The sequence below is a fragment of the Rhinichthys klamathensis genome, unplaced genomic scaffold (assembly GCF_029890125.1).
Source record: "Rhinichthys klamathensis goyatoka isolate OS25496 unplaced genomic scaffold, OSU_Roscu_1.1 h1tg000467l_1, whole genome shotgun sequence".
NCBI lineage: Eukaryota > Metazoa > Chordata > Actinopteri > Cypriniformes > Leuciscidae > Rhinichthys > Rhinichthys klamathensis.
The window spans coordinates 950,315-970,597 of record NW_026606956.1 but is presented as its reverse complement, the minus strand read 5'-3'; the positions used below and the strand labels follow the sequence as shown (position 1 = coordinate 970,597).

The 20,283-nt window shown below is 34.6% G+C and overlaps 1 pseudogene; it reads left to right on the top strand.

Moving 5' to 3' along the window:
* Window positions 1-832: 832 nt before the first annotated feature.
* On the top strand, window positions 833-16,576 carry LOC130071972 (guanine nucleotide-binding protein subunit alpha-11-like; annotated as a pseudogene).
* The last annotated feature ends 3,707 nt before the right edge of the window (window positions 16,577-20,283 follow it).

Below are 20,283 nucleotides of genomic sequence, written 5' to 3'. Positions count from 1 at the left end.
ACGAATGCAGGTAAGTGATTCAACGCATTTATTATAGTCTCTATTTAAGTACATTCTCAACTACATACATTTAAGTACAATAAAAGGCACTGCCAACCTGTAATTATAAGTAGCCTATAGCCTATTAGGTTTCATCTTTTTCTTCTTAGGGGAAGTCCGAGATTGTAAAATGTATTTCTTTCAAATTAAGCTTTAAAACAATATCATAATTAAACTAGAGTTGATTTTCCCCAGAATAGTCCATTAATACATAGCCTAAGTATTCATTCGAATAGAATTTTATACATTTAAGGCTAGGCACTACACTAATGATGGAAGTTCGGCTCATTTCGCGAATCGGTTCTTTCGAGCAGTGAATAAAACGATTTAAGTGATTATTTTATGTCACAACGCAATTACCTCAGTCTCTAGCATATTTCAAGCTCGTGTGTCTCAGTTCAGTTTGTTGCAGCCAACATGGCTCATAAAAACAAAGTAGCCTATAGGCCTATATGTACATAAATACAATTTGATATAATTCATTTACTTTTTTTTTTAGCTACAAACATTTCTCCACTTAAATGCTACTTACTTACTAATCAATCATTCACTGAAGAACCTCTCGGACCGATACAGTCATGAACAAATTGTTCAGACGGTTTTGTGAACCGGTTCAATTGATTCCTTTCGAAAGATTCGACTCAAAACAACCTTGCAATTGTAACCTATACGTTGTACATTTCTTAATTCCCCATTTTCTTAAGAGCCATTATATTAAAAGGGTAACTGAAATCAAATGTGGTCTTCATAAAGTTTCATTCTGCCCTATAGGAGAAATGGGGTGCTGTTGGAGATGGTGGTATACGACGTGCACCTGTTGCATGTCTGAAGATGAGAAGAGTGCCATGGCCGTTCACAATGAAATCAAAAGAATCCTTGCTGACCAGAAGAAAAGAGAACGGAGAGAAATCAAAATACTTTTATTAGGTAAGATCTTTTTGCCTATTAAAATATATTTAAAGTGCAACTATAGACATTGAAGAAATCACCCAAGGAGATAAGATCAGGTGAGAGGATCTGGAGTCATCTTAACTGTAAAGGGAGTAAACCATTATTTGGAAAATACATGTTTATGCATGTTCTTATTGACAGGGAAATGGGCATTGTAAACTTAAATTAAGTTAACTGGTTGCCTCAATTTTGAGTTCATTGAAATTCTAAATTTTAGTTAATACAGTGAAGGATATTACAACATGCATTAATATGTTTTTTGATATAATATTGATCATTTTGAACTACATTATTGTTGGATACAATCAGCAAACAAGAATGACATATTATTTTTGTGACAAATTAAATGGAGGTAATAAGGGTGTTGTAAAGAATATCACAGCATGTGTTGAGCCACCTACCTGGAGGAAGTTGTCAATAGCAAGTTAGTATGATTTCAAATTTGTCTCGTGATGTCTTGAGGGACACATTCTTAAAGTGCTCAAGAACATCAGAAGGCCATGCCGGAATTTATTTTTCTTGCTCATCGTAAAAATTCGCATTTTGCAATACTTCATCTTTCGATTCCCTTTCTGTCACTGCTCACACTGATTTGATGATGTGATGTGTGATTGTTTGCCCGTCAAATATTTGCAGTTTGAGTTACCGATAACTAGTTAACGCTTATCTGCTCAAATCCATCAAATGAAAACAATAAGAGAGAAATAGTTTTAGACATTACAGCACAGAAAGTCCCCCGATGGTGAAGGCATCCAAACACGTCCGGCCACATGCTTTCTTACACGGCAGGTCTCCGAATGTCAGTCTGAGATTCAAACATCTCGCTTTGTTAACAGGCCAGATAACATTCTTTTGTGCATGAGAAAGGCCTCATATGCTATCATCTGCACCTTGCATTCCTTTCGGTTCTCTATTTTTGTCATGCCATGACCTGGTTTCAGAACTAGTGTTTGACATCCCTTTTCTGTTTCATGTAATATTTACTTTATTTTTTTTATTCGGCCTGACTTTATCTTAGGGTGTCTTTAGATACTATGTACTTATGTCAATGCACTTATTTTTTTCCATCTTGTATTGCAAAACACTTTTCCCACCTTAGAGTGCATCGGTCGGGTTCCGGAAGTAATATCTCCATTCATTTTCTCCATAAGAAAATAGATTTTAAACGATAACTTATAAACCTTTAAAGACAGACCTACTGTGAGCCACGAGGTTGTTAATCCATGGTATAAGCTGCCAGCCCGCATTATTTCAGCTTATTTTTAAAATAAGAGTTTAACAGTGGAATTCCTGATGAAAAACTACATTACCCATGATGCAGTACAGAAAATTCCACCAATCAGAAAAAAGCTAAATGCGCCAAAAAAGCTCTTTAGCTCTGCCCACTCCCATGAAGCATTGCGAATGACATAATCGAGTCGGTCTCCTTACACTCTCAAAATACTTGATCCCCCTTCACACGGATCCAAGAAAACGACAAAAAAAAAACTGTATTCTGCCGCCAGGCCAGTAGTTAGCAATGTCACTTTGTAAATAAACACTACAGTACACGCATATAGACTGAACACTTAATACACACGTGCATGGCGTCAGCGTTTTCACAAATGTATGTTTTTGTTGTTTACACTGAGACTATAACGGTATCGTTTTCAAAAACGTGCGCTTTGAAACCCGTTTTCAAAAGTTTGTTTTTTCAGGCCCCCAAAACACAGTTGTCGTATAAATGAAGGGCTAAAACGCATAAAAGGTTTTAGATTTTAAGTTGAAAACGTTGTCGTGTAAATCAACATTTGTAAATGAGTAGTTTTATCTCTATCGTTTTTTATTTGATTACGCTGTTCGCAATGCTTCATGGGATTGTAGTTCTTTCCCTCACTTAAATCCGTCAAATACACAGTCTTGTACCTTTGTATTTTGTCCGAATTTCAAATACTTTTTTGCTTCAAATCAAAGTTTGATTCACTTTGTTACTGGTTGGCTTGGTTCATGGCTTATAACACTTTAATGGGGGAACATTTTGGGGATAAGGGGTAAGGAAAGGGTCAACAGTATAATTATGGATGTAATTACAGAATTAATTACAGATGTAATTACATAAAACATGTACACAAATAAGTGCATTATATCAAATGATTAAATTAAATGTTTGTACATAGTAGTTAAAGGCATTTAATATGAAGTAGGTCATTTTATTCTTGTGGATTTCAGGCACTGGAGAAAGCGGGAAGACGACTTTTATTAAGCAGATGAGGATTATTCATGGCAAGGGCTTTTCGGAAGAAGATAGGCGTGGCTACACTAAAATGGTTTTCCAGAATATCTTCACAGCTATGAAGGCTCTGACAGTGGCGATGAACACCTTAAGGATTCCCTACGCTAACCCACAGAACGAGGTGAGCTGCCAAAGAAAATCTCTTAATTGTTTTTGAACCCCTCCCATTTGTAAAGTTGAAATAAACTGCACAACGTTCCTTGAAACGCCCACCGAAGCAAAAAAAAAAAGAAGTAATATACTGTAAATAATTTTTTTACTTTATAAAAATGTATAATAGTTACTGTAAAATTATTATACATTATTGATATGTAAAGTATTAGTATTACTAATATAAAATATTTGTATTTGTTTTTATTTGTTTATATTTAAATATTTAAATTATGTACATTTAAACCAATCAATCTATATATAATATATATAAATATAAAAAGGTATAATTATAATTTAATACTATAAATATATGATACTTACACGTATATATTCATGTACAGTATATTGAATATTTATATATACATGAATATATATATATATATATATATATACTTATAAAATATATACTTATGAATATGTATATTATGTACATTAAAATAAAAAATATGAAATTATATAAAAATGATGTAATATATTTATAAATATAAAATGTATAAGCATTATAAAAATACTCTGTGTGTGTGTGTGTGTGTATATATATATATATATATATATTGTTAAAACAGAATAACTGTAAGAGTTCTCCTTTCAGACAAACCAGGATTACAAATTACAACCACACTATATTCTTATAAACAAGCCTCAATTGTTTCCATTTATATCCTTAGGTATATGGGCAACAGTTTCAGGGAGTGGAAATATGTCAGATAACACATTTGGACAGAATGTATGTGGAAGGTATCCGTCGACTTTGGGCTGACCCGGGTATCAAGGCCTGTTACAGTCGCCGTAGAGAGTACCAGCTTCTGGACTCGACAGAATAGTGAGTATCTCTATCAAAAATTCTACTTGGACAGGGTGATCAGGGCCCTGACATGAAGTCTTATATCATTCTAAAGGGTTTGATTTTGAAATGATGACCAGTTGACTGTACATTAGCATGTTTATTACATGAAAATAAATAAATAATATGAACATGAAATATTCATTTAAAAGCCAGCTGTCACATGTATGCTGTGTTTAGTTTAGTGTCTGTGTTCCCGTTTCCCTTGTTAGTCTCCCGTTTTGAAACCCTCAGTTTCCTGTGTTTCTTTATCTGGTATCGTCTAAGTTTAATGTGGTTGTGTTTGTTTATTCTCCTGCGATCTCCTGTGTGTTCCCGGTTGGATTTATTAAATAATTTTGACTATTTTTGTTCCGTCGTCCGCTCTTTACAGCCAGTTCGTGACACCAGCAGAGTAATACATATTTGTAAAACATATTGACCACATAATGTGAACAACACTGACCTATCAGAATCAATTATTTTAACGAGCTGTGTAAAAAATCTAGACATAATTATTATTATGAATTATGAATATAAATAATTAAGATATTAATTATTGACATATTTCTTAAATCTAATATAATAATCAATATTATACTAACCTTTTTTAATATATTATTATAATAATAATAATAGTTATTTTCTCATATTAAATTCGATATAAATAAAAAAATCTATTTTATATACATTAAATTGAATATGCATTATTATTTATTAAATTTTTACTAAATACATTTTTATCTAGATTTTTAAAATTAGAATTATATTCACAATATTATCTAATATAAACAGCTCATTTATTTTTTAAATTACATTATGATATTAATTCGCATTTATTAAATATTAAATGACCAACATTAGAATTGCATTTATATTATTACATGAACTAATATACTTCTAACATATATATATAGATATATACAAATATTGGTATTGTATCAATAGTAACATATCATGTTAATAATAAAATGTTAATATTAACAATTTTAACCGTTTATTTTAAAATTGTCTAATTAAAAAGCCACTTTAATTTCCCAGTCAAACCGAGCAAAGAATTTTTGTGTCAAAAGCATATAATGTTGAAAAACCCCTGAAATAGTGTGTGCAGATCCAAATGGCACCATTGGAGGGCAATACAGCTATATCTTTAGACAAGCATGCGAGTCAGTATTTCCCTCCATTCTCTTATATTGACGATTGATGCTTTGATGCTTTTCAGTTCTCAGATTGTCATAATGTTTTTTTTTTTTTTTGTTAATGCCGATGACAGACCTGAACCCCTTTAAATTAAGTCAGTGCTGCATAATGTTAAGCAAATTTCCTGTAAAGTACATCAGGGCGTTCTTGTTAATCGTTACCTAATCACTCCTTTACACAGTTCTGCGTGTCCTTCTCATTCTCTCCTCCTGCTTCCCCGATCCTGTTTTCAGTTCTACAAACCTAGCCATGATAAGAAACACAAACAAACCTGGATGTTTAATTAAACTGCCGTTTAAAGCACAAACACCAATAAAGCAAAAGGCAAACATCGTGGCACTTTATCACACTCGCACAGTTCTGAAATGTAACACTCAAATATGTTGAATTTTTTAGCTATATGACAAATTTGGAGCGTATTGCGGCCCCAGACTACATCCCAACAGCCCAGGACGTGCTGCGAGTCCGATTCCCCACCACAGGCATCAACGATTACACCTTCAGCGTGGAGAAGATAACCCTCAGGTACCGTAAGCATATTTCCCCCCCGGTTTCACAGACAAGGCTTAAGCTAGTCCCAGACTAATGCATGTTAGAGCTGTTTTAACTGAAAGCAACTTGCACTGAGATATCTTAAAATATGTAAGTGCCATTGTTTTGTCTCAAGATGCACACCAGTAATGCTTTTTTTTCTCTCAGGCACGTTTATAAAAGCTACTTAAATGTCCTAATTGAACTGAGGCATAATCCGGGCTTAATCTAAACCCTGTCTGTGAAACCGGGCCTTCAAATATTTACGTTTTTATTTTTCAAATTATTTATTCATTTTAATTAGAAATTTTTATGATTTAAAGTCACCATGAAATTAAAATGGAAAATTCTTATTTTTCTTATAGAATATTGCGGTATGTATTATAATTGATTTATCCACATATATATATATTTTTTATTCATGCGCACTCGTAACTGTTTACTGAATGTTTGCTGTCGAGAGAGTGGGACAACATGTCACTCACATGAGATCGACCAATAGCAAACCACAACCATCCAATCAATTCCCGATGGACAAAATCAAGTCCCACCCACAATTTTGTATTGTTCAAGAAGCCATTTCATAAAAAAAAAAAAAAGTCACAATAGGGAAGAAAAGACTGTGGCAACTTCTGTTTAATGCCGACTTTAATTATTAGCTTTTCATTAAAGGGATAGTTCACCCATTAATTACCCCATGATTTACTCACCCTCAAGCCATACAATCGGAGTAATATTAAAAAATGTCCTGGCTCTTCCAAGCTTTATAAAAGCAGTGAATGGAGGACGAGATTTTGAAGTGCATCCATATATTAATAAAGGCCTTCTGAAGCGATGCGTTTGTGTAAGAAAAATATTCATATTTAAAACTTTAACTACTGAAATAACTAGCTTCCGGCATACGCAAGTCAACTTACAAGTAACCGCTGATGCGATGTATGACGTAGCGAAAGCTTTGACGCCTCTCGCGGTTCAGACAAATAGGGCTGGGCAACAAGCTCCTCCAACATTTCTTTTTAAAAGTTTTCGTTTTAGACTTTTATTTCGTGACCGGTGTTTTGTTTTGCTCTATCCTCTGCCTTTATTAACCCCCCGGAGCCGTGTGGAGTACGTTTATGATGGATGGATGCACTTTTTTGGGCTTTAAAATCTTGTCCTCCATTCACTGCCATTATAAAGCTGGGAAGAGCCAGGACTTTTTTTAATTATATCTCCGATTGTGTTCGTATGAAAGAAGAAAGTCATATACACCTAGGATGGATTGAGGGTGAGTAAATCATGGGCTTATTTTCATTTGTGGGTGAACTATCCATTTAAATCGTGAATGCCCTGCAATTCCGTCACAAACCTCTAGGGGTCACGAATCCCAGTTTGGGAAACCCTGGTGTAATAAAAGTGTTGCACAGTAATAACTAAGATTTACTTTCTGCCTGGCAACCACCTATAAAAAACACCTTAGCAATAGCAATGATTTGACAACCAACGTTCCAGCCTTGTTGTGGCAAGATTCAGAAAATGTAAATTGTGTTGAAAAAGTTTTATAAACAAGACGTGAGTTGATTTCCTGATGCTGTCCAGTATATTTTGAGGTAGACAGGTTTGATGACAGCAAGGAAGTAGGAACAAATCAATAGGGGTTTACAGTTAGTGTTGAATGTTTTTGGTTTAGACAAGAACGTTTCAAGAATAAACAATTTCATCTCAATCTTACCACTTTTTTCCCCCGAAGGATTGTAGATGTTGGTGGCCAGAAGTCAGAAAGGCGGAAGTGGATCCATTGCTTTGAGAATGTGACATCGCTCATATTTTTAGCCTCCCTCAGTGAGTTTGACCAGGTGCTGGAGGAAAATAACATGGAGGTGAGCATCTCCATCGCCCCAGTCTGTCTGTATCTCTCTTCTTACTTCTAATACTAATCAATGGCTTTGATTAGCATATCTTGGGTAGGTTTCGCCCGAGTCCTGAGTCATATTTTGCTGCAAATACAAAGAAAAAAATGTATGCGCAAAACGCTCAAAATCAGTGTTTCAGCTGCAGAAAGAGGTCAATAAAACAGTTGGAGAACAATATGTCGCTTAACGTTATTTATCTTAGGAAAGCCATTTAATTACCATAGCATGTTAGTTAGCTATAAAAATGACCTATATAGAGGAGTATTTTGCTAAGTATATACACTATATTACATATTATACTTTTACTCATATCATTAAAATGTATTATACTGTTATTATTATAAAATCCACATCATATTAATTTGAGTTGTTCATTTTAACCTTTAAAAATAATGCCAGGTTGTTTAGAGCATTAGTTGAGTTTTTTTTTTTTTTAGAAAAATTAACATGCAGCTGCTGTACCTGATATTTATCCAAATGAATCGATATTGAATCAAAATCTGAATCAAGCTTGTGAATTAAAATTGTGAAATTTGTGTCAAGCACTAATTCAAACAGTAGCCTACCAGTCATTGTACCATGTAAACATTCTAACATGTTGTCACTAAACTTAATGAAATTCCAAATGTTTTGACAATCACAATACACTTATTGTAATTCAAGTTTTTTTAACACCCCTTCCTTGTATTTCACTCCAAGCTAAACTCAAAAGTTGGCAGGCCTGTATAAATCAGTACTGTTAACTAAAACTAGAATATACAAACAAAAATTTTGCTATAAAAAATTTGTAGCGAAATTTTTGTTAATTCAAATAAGGCTGAAATAAAATAAAATACAAACATTAGATGAAAAACTTAAACCAAAAAAAGTGTCAAATAACTAAAATTACTGAAACTGATATAAATAAAGCTAAATATAAATATATAAAAACTAAAATATAAAAATGACAAAAACACACAACAAAAGGACTAAAACTTAAAATAAAATTATTTATTTTTAATTAATAAATTACATAATAGTATATAAATACTATAGTACTACTTACGTTAACATTACTTTAGTATTATAAATAATACTAAAATGACACTTATCACTTATCTAGTCTGGACACAAGATTTTCTTTCCATGATAAATTAAATAAAAATCCAGTTCAATAAATATGAATGTATTTATTTTATTCAATTGGATTATCATTATTTAAATAAAATTAAAATCAGCGTAAATTAAAGTCGCCATGAAATCAAAATGGGGAATTCTTATTTTGTATGGAATATTGAAGGGAAGATTTCATGACAACTTAAAATTCAGTACAAGCAATACCAAGATTTTACAAATACAATTGAATTTTTTTTCTGTGTAAAGCAGTAATGAGAATGACATTTTTTATATATATATATTAGAATAAGCCACTGACAGCATTTAATTGTATAATGTCACAATGCAAAACATCTCAATGGTCCAAAAAACAGGCTTCATTTTATTTTTATTTCAGCTCTCTAGATGAATTTAAAAAGCATTTATTAATTACAATGGTATGTACATAGGTTTAGTCTTGGCAGACTAGATCTGCTACGCTGCTGCTGCATGAGTGAAGGTCACTGCCGAAACATGCAAATAAATACGGTGAATAGAATGTGAGCTGCTGCAATGAAAGTAGGGAGAAACCACTAGCAGATCTAGGCAGGTGGTGCTGGGGAAGGAGGAGGGCTAGGAAAATTCCCATGACACGCTGATTAACTTTTTGTCTGAACGCTTCCTCTCTCCGGCTCCAGAACCGCATGAAAGAGAGCTTGTCGCTCTTCTACACCACCATCCACTCGCCGTGGTTCGCCAGCGCCTCCATCATCCTCTTCCTAAACAAGATGGACATCCTGGAGGAGAAGATCAAGATGTCTGACTTAAAAAGTTACTTCCCAGGCTTTGGAGGTATGGAAAGAAGGGTTTGCGCACTAACAACTTAGTAAATAGGCCCTGGCCTGCCCCTTAGGATGGGAGTATGTAGGAAACGGAATTGATAGAGCCGTTGGAACAGGTTTTGCTTCACAGAAGATGGGTAGGACAGATATAGTTCCTTAGTGCTAATATGGAGCACTATTTGTGGAAATGGCCCCAGTTTGATTGCTTTAGGTCTCTCGCCCTCTACCCCCGTTACCAACAGCAATTCTGTGCATTTACAGGCGGAAAGAGCTGCAAACAGACTCCTGATAGTGGTAATTCCATCTTTGAGATTTAAAGATAGACAGCATAGTTGTTATGGTTATATTTATAGAGACAGTACGCCTAAAAACAAATAATTCTGTCATGATTTACCTTATATACACATGTATATATTATACAATTGGATTATCATAATTCAAATAAAATAAAAATAAAATAAATTAAATTCAGGACAACACAATACCAACATTTTACAAATACAATTGAAATAATATTTTTATTTACATTATAGTAAAGAGAATATTATTTTTAATTTGTACTTTTACTCAGCAAGAACACAATAAATTGAAGTGACAGTAAGGACAAAAGTTGGTACAAAAGTCTTGTTTCAAATAAATACTGTTCTTTTGAACTTTCTATTCATCAAACAATCCTGAATTTTTTGGGGGGGGATTGATAATAACTAGAAACACTCCTTCTGCATATTAGAATGATTTTCTAAGGATCATGTGACATTAAAGGTTCGAGTAATGGTGCTGAAAAAATCATTTTAATATATATATATATTAGTATATATTTAATATATGTAATATATTTTGGGTGTAACGGCTCAAATTAACATTAAAAACACAGACAGCAGGACTATTAGGCTGCTGTCACTTTAAGACTGTTACACATGTGTTGTCTTTCTTGACTGTTTACGTTCACTTAATGCCCGGAACACATTGTGTGATTTTGGGCTGTCCCAGACGAAAGATGACCAATCGTGGCGATTTCTGTGGTCGTTGCTCCTAAACGTCGTACAGTGAGAGAGGTTCAAAGACGGACAGTCAGAAATTAGCATGATCATCTCAGTGTTTGCTGCTACGACCTACATCCACTGACTAGCCAACAAAAATGCAACATGAAATGGCGTATTGATTAATGTGACTTGGCGCTGAAACTTAAAACTATTCCCTCAAGCTCCATTTACAAAATTGGAATGCGAAGTTGGCCTCTTTTCCATAGCCATGGCCGCATCCATATTCTCCTCTTTCACTTCCTCCTCTTTTTTTCAGCGCACATTAAAAACCACAATGCCCAAAGTGCGATTCATCTGGCTCTATTTGTTTACCACTAGTGCATGCTGATGACATTTTATCTCTCTATACTAATTTGCTTCGTAGTCTACGATTCAGTGGGTGTCATCATCGTACAGTCTACATACATGTCGTACCCAAGTTGATCCATGTCGTTCAGTGTGATTTGTAATGATCTTATAGGATTGCTGAAACCGCACAGTGTATAGTAGGCATAAGGCATTTTGACATTATTTTTGTGTGAATTTGTCCATTCAAGCGCAAGACTTAAAAGAGAACTTAATATTCTGTCTGAGACGCGGCTTTCCATGTACGCACTTCGGATGAGTGCAGACACAAATCTTCACACAGCACGCGTTCTCTTATGTGTATTCTTGCGCTTGAATGTTTAAATTGGCGAGGCAAAATATATTTTTGGTTTAACCTAAAAAGTTGAGTTACCTGGTTGCCTTAATTTTGAGTTCATTGAAATAAAAAAAATTTGTAATGGAGATTGGTTTAATCAACAGAAACTCAAAATATTATGTAATCTAAACTAAACTACACTACTAAACTAAAGTAAATTATGCATAATAACAAGTAACCCTAAACCAAACCCTAACCGTAACTCTGTAGCAAATAGCAACATGTGCTGTTCAGGTCTCACCTGCGCTCGCGCACTATCAACAAATTCTGACCTTAAATGACTGGTCATATTAGAGCGTACGGCACTCCTATTGAACAAAGTCAGGGAACTACACTAACATTTTCCACTGGTGGCACTTGCGCTACTTACTTTTTCAGTTACTAGCGCAAAACATGATTTGGTCGCACAAATTATTTATAGTAAGCTACTCTGGATAATAATGACCAATAATGAAACTGTATTGCATACAGATGTGCTTTTTATTTTACTTGCCATCTTTTAAACCAAATGCCTTCTTGTTTTCTTTAAAATTGGTTGGGATAGATTTACTGCAATAGAAAATACAGTAGGCCTACACAATAAAGTGCTAAATGAATTTCTTTTGGATTTCAACATGCTATTGCAGGCACAGATGGGTAGACTTCTGAACTCTTAAGGAAAAATAAAATAAATATAATCCACTTCACGTGCTTCATACTGTCAAAGTGAAGCTTCAATGATTTGTGTTTGAATTGTTTTGACGCAGTTACAAATTTGGACAGTCCTGAAGGCCCACAGAATTTACAGTAGGGCTGCACGATATTGGTAAAAAATGACATTGCGATATTTGATTTTTCTGTGATATATATTGCGATATAAAAACAATTTCAAACCAAAAGCTCTATTTGGAAAGAATGAATCATTCTAGAATGACTGGGGTGGTTTTGTCATGGAGTAAATCCACATAGAAACTAATATTAATAGAATGTTTTAATGTAGTTAACTAGACTTTAATAAATGGAACCTTATTGTAAAGTGTTTCTGATTTATGTCTCTTGAGTTCAGTGTTGGACAGATCAGTTGTTTTAACCATTCAGTAAAGTGAATCGGTTCAAAGGAGTCATATTAGTTCGCGAATCGGACGTGTCATTAACGGACCACGGCACACGTTGTGTGATTATCCAGGCAGTTTAGGACATCGCACAAGATTTGTCTCACTCTCAACACAGAAAACATTTCATCACTAGATAGATTTTTTTGTTTTGTTTATTGAAAGTGTGGTTTATGTCATATTTGTGTGGAAAGCTTTTCAGAGAAGATGAGGCAACGTTATTTTAGCACAATTCACAACCAGTGGTAGTTCAGGAAAAAAATACCATCGTGTATTCTCAAAGATATTCAGTCAACTCAATTCATTAATATGAGCGAGGGCGGGAGAGAGAGCAAGACAGTGTGAAGACGGCGAGAGAGTGCGCGCGCGCGGCTTTCACTCTCTCTCGTTCTCTCAGTTAAACAAGCGCGAAGCCAACTTGATGTGTTGAATGCTCAGAGAACGTTATAAAACGTATTCTTAAAATACACATTTCTGTTTTAATAAATGCTCATAGTAAATCATAGCATATTGCCTAAAACATATAGGTACAAAAATAATCAAACGGTGATACATTTGCGACCCATTAAAAATTAGGGTCGCAATGGCATTTCAAAAGGTCGCATATGCGACCATTTTGGTCGCAGTGTAGTTCCCTGAAAGTTTACAAAGAGTTTTTTTTATCACGCTGTTGTAGTGTATTGGGAAGCCAGAATGCGTATCCATTGACAGAAACACACATTAGCCGAACTCTGTCTGTCTGTTTTACTCTTAAGGCGGGCGTACACAATGCGGTTTTTGCTGTTTTACGAGCTCGCAGACAATCGCGTGGAAAATCGGTGATGCTTGCATGGTCGCGGCTCGCAGCATGTGAGAGGAATGCCAAGCACTTTACGAGCACCTCCCGATAATTTTTAAACATGTTTAAAAAATTCGGGGAGTCGGCCTGATTTTCACAGTCGTATAGGCTGTCCCCTATTGCCAAATCATACACAACCACGTCACAGGCTAGATCGATGGGACTATAGCTCAGTGGCAGCAACCATACAGCGTGCGCATACACTGTCACACACACACACACACACTTCTCTCTCTCTTTCTCTCTCTCTCTATTTATGTTGAAAGGAATGGCTACTGTTCTCTGCTTTTCAACAAATCATTTGCACATACATTTCTGTCATTTTTCTATCTGAAGCTATAGTTGCTTGCAACATTGAAAGCTCGGTCTCTGTGTTTAGCGTGAAAGCTCACGTGATTGCCGCCGGCTCGGGATAAAATTTGTGCAGGACAGTCATGCCGTGTATCAGCTGCTTTGACGCGATTATCAAGTTAACTGACTCGTACCGTGTGCAATATCTCACGACCTCCCGAGTGTCCGAACTCGCACCGTGTACGCCCGCCTTAATTATTTATAACAAACCATATTATAGATGCGTCATCAGATATTAGATGAACTGCGGTGCAAGTGCATGCCGAACCGTGGGTGGAGAATGGTACTGTTCTTCTTTTTTTTTTTTTTTACTGAGAATCATTTCACCCCTAATATATACATATATTACATGTTTACAAACTATTATTATATGTGAATAATTGCGATTAATCGATTTTATATATACACTGAACAAAATTATAAACGCAACACTTTTGTTTTTGCCCCCATTTTTCATGAGCTGAACTCAAAGATCTAAGACTTTTTCTATGTACACAAAAGGCCTATTTCTCTCAAATATTGTTCACAAATCTGTCTAAATCTGTGTTGTGTTAGTCCTGGGCTGATGTGGTTACACGTGGTCTGCAGTTGTGAGGCCGGTTGGATGTACTGTCAAATTCTCTGAAACGCCTTTGGAGACGGCTAATGGTAGAGAAATGAACATTCAATTCACGGGCAACAGCTCTGGTGGACATTCCTGCAGTCACCATGCCAATTGCACGCTCCCTCAAAACTTGCGACATCTGTGGCATTGTGTTGTGTGATAAAACTGCACATTTTAGAGTGGCCTTTTATTGTGGCCAGCCTAAGGCACACCTGTGCAATAATCATGCTGTCTAATCAGCATCTTGATATGCCACACCTGGGAGGTAGATGGATTATCTCGGCAAAGGAGAAGTGCTCACTAACACAGATTTAGACTGATTTGTGAACAATATTTGAGAAAAATAGGCCTTTTGTGTACATAGAAAAAGTCTTAGATCTTTGAGTTCAGCTCATGAAAAATGGGGGCAAAAACAAGTGTTGCGTTTATAATTTTGTTCAGTGTATATAGAACTAATATATGTGTGTGTGTGTGTGTATATATATATATACACTGTATAATTTAAATTTTTGTTTTTATAAATCAATTTACATAATATTAAATATAATTATCAAATATTATTTGTGTTATATAAATAAAAATACATCAAATATATTTTCACAATATTACTGATCAAATAAACGTAGAAATAAAATTATATTTGATCAAAGAAAAGTCATACAGGGTCAGTTTAAGATGACAGCATTTTCCTTTTTGAGTGAACTGCACCTTTAATGCAAACGAACTTTGAGCTCCACTGACTCTAAAAGGGTTAAATATTAATTTTCAAGCAGAAGCTCTTGACAATAGTGATTTTAAAAATGTTTGCCTAGTCAGATTCTCTCTCTCTCTCTCTGCTTACCTCATTAACCCCTTCCCCCCTCTTCATTTCAATCACTCATACCTTTTCATGCTCGTACTAACCCCTCCCCTCCTCTGTGGTTTGGTGCCACCCTCAGGCAAACAGCGGGACGCACAAGACGCCAGGAACTACATCAGAGAGATGTATAAACAGAAGGCCGTGAATACAGAGTCAAAGGAGTGCAAAAACATCTACCCTCACTTCACCTGCGCAACGGACACCAATAACATCCGGATGGTTTTCACAGACGTGAAAGACACGGTCCTGATCAAATCTTTGCAGGAGTACGGGGTGCTTTGAGCGGCCCATGAAGCACCAGTTTTTGCCAATCTAATAAAATGACTTTGGAGGGACGCACAAAGGATGGCTTGAATTCATTTTTCTTGTGCATCCCCTATGGTTTTCTTTGTCTTTCTCTCCATCTTTTCTTATATACCTACTTCTTGTTTGTCTCGTCATTTTGGTGGATAAAAACATCTGCATGTCCTTAAGGTATGACACACTTCCCCCTCATTCCAACACTGACAGTCTGATTAAAGTGACATCACTCTGAAAGTATGAGGATATACAGATAAACAGCTGATTTTCAGTGAGTTCTGGTTTCGAGGGGGAGGCGAGAAGAATTCAACACCGTAGCTGCCAGCGAGACTGACCTGATATTTGACTTTACTGATTACTGAAATAGAGCAAGAGTCACTGCACTGCTTTCTTTTCGAAAAGAACCAAAAACAAAATAATATTTCCTTTCTGTAACATGATCTACTATTTTTATCACACAAGCAAAAATGTAAGTTAGGGTCTTAAAGTGGAAATGTTTCTATTTTGCTTATTTCCGTAATCTAAAACAATTATATTATTTTAGAGCAATATAGTATCTCAAAATGGAGCGTATACTGTTACTTTCCTGTCATGCAAGTTTAAGTTGTTATAAAATGTGTGACTTTGTTTATATATACAGTAGGATGGGTTACACTTATTTAAATGTGTCATTGTTACAGTGTAATTAAACATAAGTACTGAGTAATAAAGTAATATATGAACTATAGGGTTTGGTTCAGGGTTGGTTGCATGTAAATCCATAATTTATTGTAATAACTCACTGTAAAAAGTGATTAGGTGACTTAACTTAAAAAAATGAGGAAACCCGTTGCCTTAAAATTATTGCGTAAATTAACTTCATACTTAATCGAAGAAATTAAGTCATGTGGAATTGTCAAGTTCACATAACTTATTTTTTTCAATTAAGCATTAAGTTTATTTACATAATGATCATTTTAAGGCAAAAATTTAAGTTAAGTCAACTGATCACTTTTTACAGTAAGAACATGTAACAAGGACTCTGTAAAATAAAGTTTATATATACAGTGGTGTGAATAAGTTATTACCCCCATGCTAAAGTTGCCTAAAGAGGAATAAAAAATCATCTTTTGGAAATTGATCTTAATGCCTTAATTAGAAAAATGCGGAAAAATCCAACCTTTAAGGACACCAATTTTCTTTGTGTATGAATAATGTATCATAAATAAATAAATGTTCTTCCTTAAAATACAGGGTGCATAAGTCAGGCCCCCCCTATGTTAAATTCCCATAGAGTCAGGCAGATTTTTATTTTTAAAGGCCAGTTATTTTATGGATCCAGGATAATATGCATCCTGATAAAGTTCCCTTGGCCTTTGGAATTAAAATATCCCCACATCATCACATTCCCTTCACCATACCTAGAGATTGGCATGGTGTTATTTCAGTTAGCCTAATAGCTGGTTTGATTTGCATTGAAAGATGATCTTATGGAAAGTACCCCATGCCAATCTCTAGGTGTGGTGAAGGGTGTGTGATGATGTGGGTCTATTTTAATTCCAAAGGCCAAGGGAACTTTATCAGGATGCATATTATCCTGGATCCATGAAATAACTGGCCTTTAAAAATAAAAATCTGCCTGACTCTATGGGAATTTAACATAGGGGGGGCCTGACTTATGCACCCTGTATTTTAAGGAAGAACATTTATTTATTTATGATACATTATTCATACACAAAGAAAATTGGTGTCCTTAAAGTTTGGATTTTTCCGCATTTTTCTAATTAAGGCATTAAGATCAATTTCCAAAAGATGATTTTTTATTCCTCTTTTTAGGCAACTTTAGCATGGGGGTAATAACTTATTCACACCACTGTATATAAGTATAGTTCTGCTGAAAGTTCTGATGGTTTATTTGTTGTGTATAAACAAATAGTATCTTTAAACATAAAACTCTTTTATTAGTTAAACTGCACTGGAATATATGTATTTATTTAGTATTAATACATAGAAATCCCTACTAATTAGGTAGGGTTAGCTGTTATTTAAGCATTTAAATGAATCCAATCAGTCCATCTGCTGTCATTAAAATTTGAAATAATTTCTAATATTAGTGTGTTCACTGTGAATCGGTCAGGAAAGATGAAATTTGTTTTTCAATATGTTTATAATTACTGATAAATAAAAGAAAAATGTTATGTTCTGAATTATTATAACAAAAACTGGAAGTGCAACAAGTCTAATATTTATGTTTATAATAATCACCAGCATTAAAATAGAAATGAGGCATTTTCCATGAATAGGGTATTCAAAATATACAAATACAAAAGTTTTTTTGTTCCTCAACAAATGGTTGATGAAGGAGGTGGTTGATCTTCAGAAAATACTTATTGTGAACCTCAGAAGGTAAAAACTACATTTTACATTTTTATTGTCTATTTATTTTATATGTAGTTTGCAATTTTTGCAACAACATTGTTGCAAAAATTGCAAACTACATATAAAATAAATAGACAAAATTTGGCAACCCTGTTACCAATAAATTATATTTAAATTGTGTCTAAAAACTATTTGAATACAATTTGTCGCTGCAATTTCATAACAATAAGCATGAAATAAACATCAAATTTGAAGAAGAAAAAAGAATGGGTAACAGGATTGCACTAAATGCCTAAATGAAGCTGTTACTCAGTAACTACATTTTTGGGGCTACATTTTAGGTACTGATCAACATATTTCCCATGAATCAAATGAAACATTTTCGCACAAAAACATGGGTAACAGTTGTGTGCTTGATGACTGAAGTCAACACTACAATTTGTATTAAAATTTTGGAAATTGAATGAGATAATTCACTTGTCTTCTCTGCATGCTGTAGAAAGACTTAGATATGTTGTGTAAAAACAAGGTTACACTTTAAGGTGCCTGTGTTACAGTGTAATTATACAGGACTGAGTAACGAGTAATAATAATTAACTTGATGTACTTACTATGGTTTGTTTTAGGGTTAGTTGCATGTAAGTATGCCTAATTTAAAGTTATTATAGTAACGTGTAAAAAGGTCATATTAAAATAAAATAAAGTGTTACCAAAAGTAGTTTGACAATATTAATTCTGCAAAAAAAAAAAAATTTGCCTTCAATGCTAAAAAAAACTAAGTGTACCATATACATGGAAACTGCCTTTAACTTTAACATCATTAAACTGGTTTTCTATGGTGACATTTTAAATATTTTTTGTTCTTTCCCTTTTTTTCAAATCCAAATTTCGGTTGAATTTTATTTCTCTTTTCCTTGTCTTTTTTATCTCAATGTTTTCCAACTCCACCCTATTATGATGCCAGGCCAAAAGGAAAACAAGGATGAAGCGATGGACTACATCAGTGATCTGTACCTTAAAGAAGCTTCAAGCCGTGAAAAACGAGACCGGAAACAAATTTACAAACACTTTACCTGTGCAACCGACACTGACAACATCCGCAAGGTCTTCTATGATGTCAAGAAAACGGTTCTCATCAAGGAATTGCAGTCTTACGGTATGCTTTAAGATACTGAGGGGCTTCATCTGAACTGCTTCCTGGAAAGACAGATAAATTGTGAAGCTCACCAAATAAGTTATAACAGGGTTGAATGGATATGCCTTGTAAATACATACAGCTCTTTTGCTACATTTGAACTCTACGGACTGATTCATTGGAGTTGCATTCAGAAATTGTTTCATTTTTTTAAAAGCAAAATGGGACTGAAATCATTACACTGAAATAAATTAGCATATTCTGTTGAAAAAGAATATCACAATATATCAATAACTGAAAATAAAGAGGCACTACTGGTTATGCGTATAAGACAATAAGACAAGGATTTCAAGAAATGGACAAAATGTCCCCTTGTTATGGTATAATGTTAGATTGTCCCTGAAATTTATACACTGCAAGTCTCTTTGAATAAAACGGTTCGCTAAATGACAATTAATCAAGTACTCCATGCATTTATTCCATTCCATTTTTAAAATGAACGTATGTCTTGAGACTACAAGACAACAGAAAGAAACACCTGTATGAATGCGGAAAGTATCTGTGTGGTCTGTTTCCCGAGGGATCCGCTCAGCTCAATCATAACCCACTCAAGCTTGAGGATATTCCCGCTTGTTTCACTTTCTCCTCTACACTACAATAACTTCCAGAGCCATAACCTATATTTTCTGAACCTACCAGGGGTCCAAGTGCACTCTAAGCAATCTACAAGCTCTTTTCTATGAGTTTTAGACAGAGAACAGTAATAACAGGGTAGTTTGTAGGCCTTTAACTGGAATAACTGGAAAAATGACATCACGCCAAATTTCACCTCTTCTCCTTCTCTCTATTTATTTGATGAATGGGTGAAAGTACTTGAGCGCACAGGGTGGTTTGATACTCATTACTATAGAGTCCACTTGTCACACTTGTACAGGCTCTGTGTGACCCGAGTGAGAGAAGAGCCTCTAATTGCTTATAATTTTAGCAGGATGCAGAGCACAATCACATGCAGACCTTTTAGAAGGTGTTTGAAAACAGACACTCTCACTTGCTGTGATTCACTACTCTCTATTTGTCTAATGTGAATGTCTAACAAACATCACAGGAGAATTTTGTCATTCTAAAAGTCATGAACATCATCATTTTGAGCATATCTCAAATTATGTACTTGTGTTTAATAGCATTATGTAATAGCATTCTGGAAATAACAACGCTAGAAATTACATTTTTGTTATAAAATGGCAG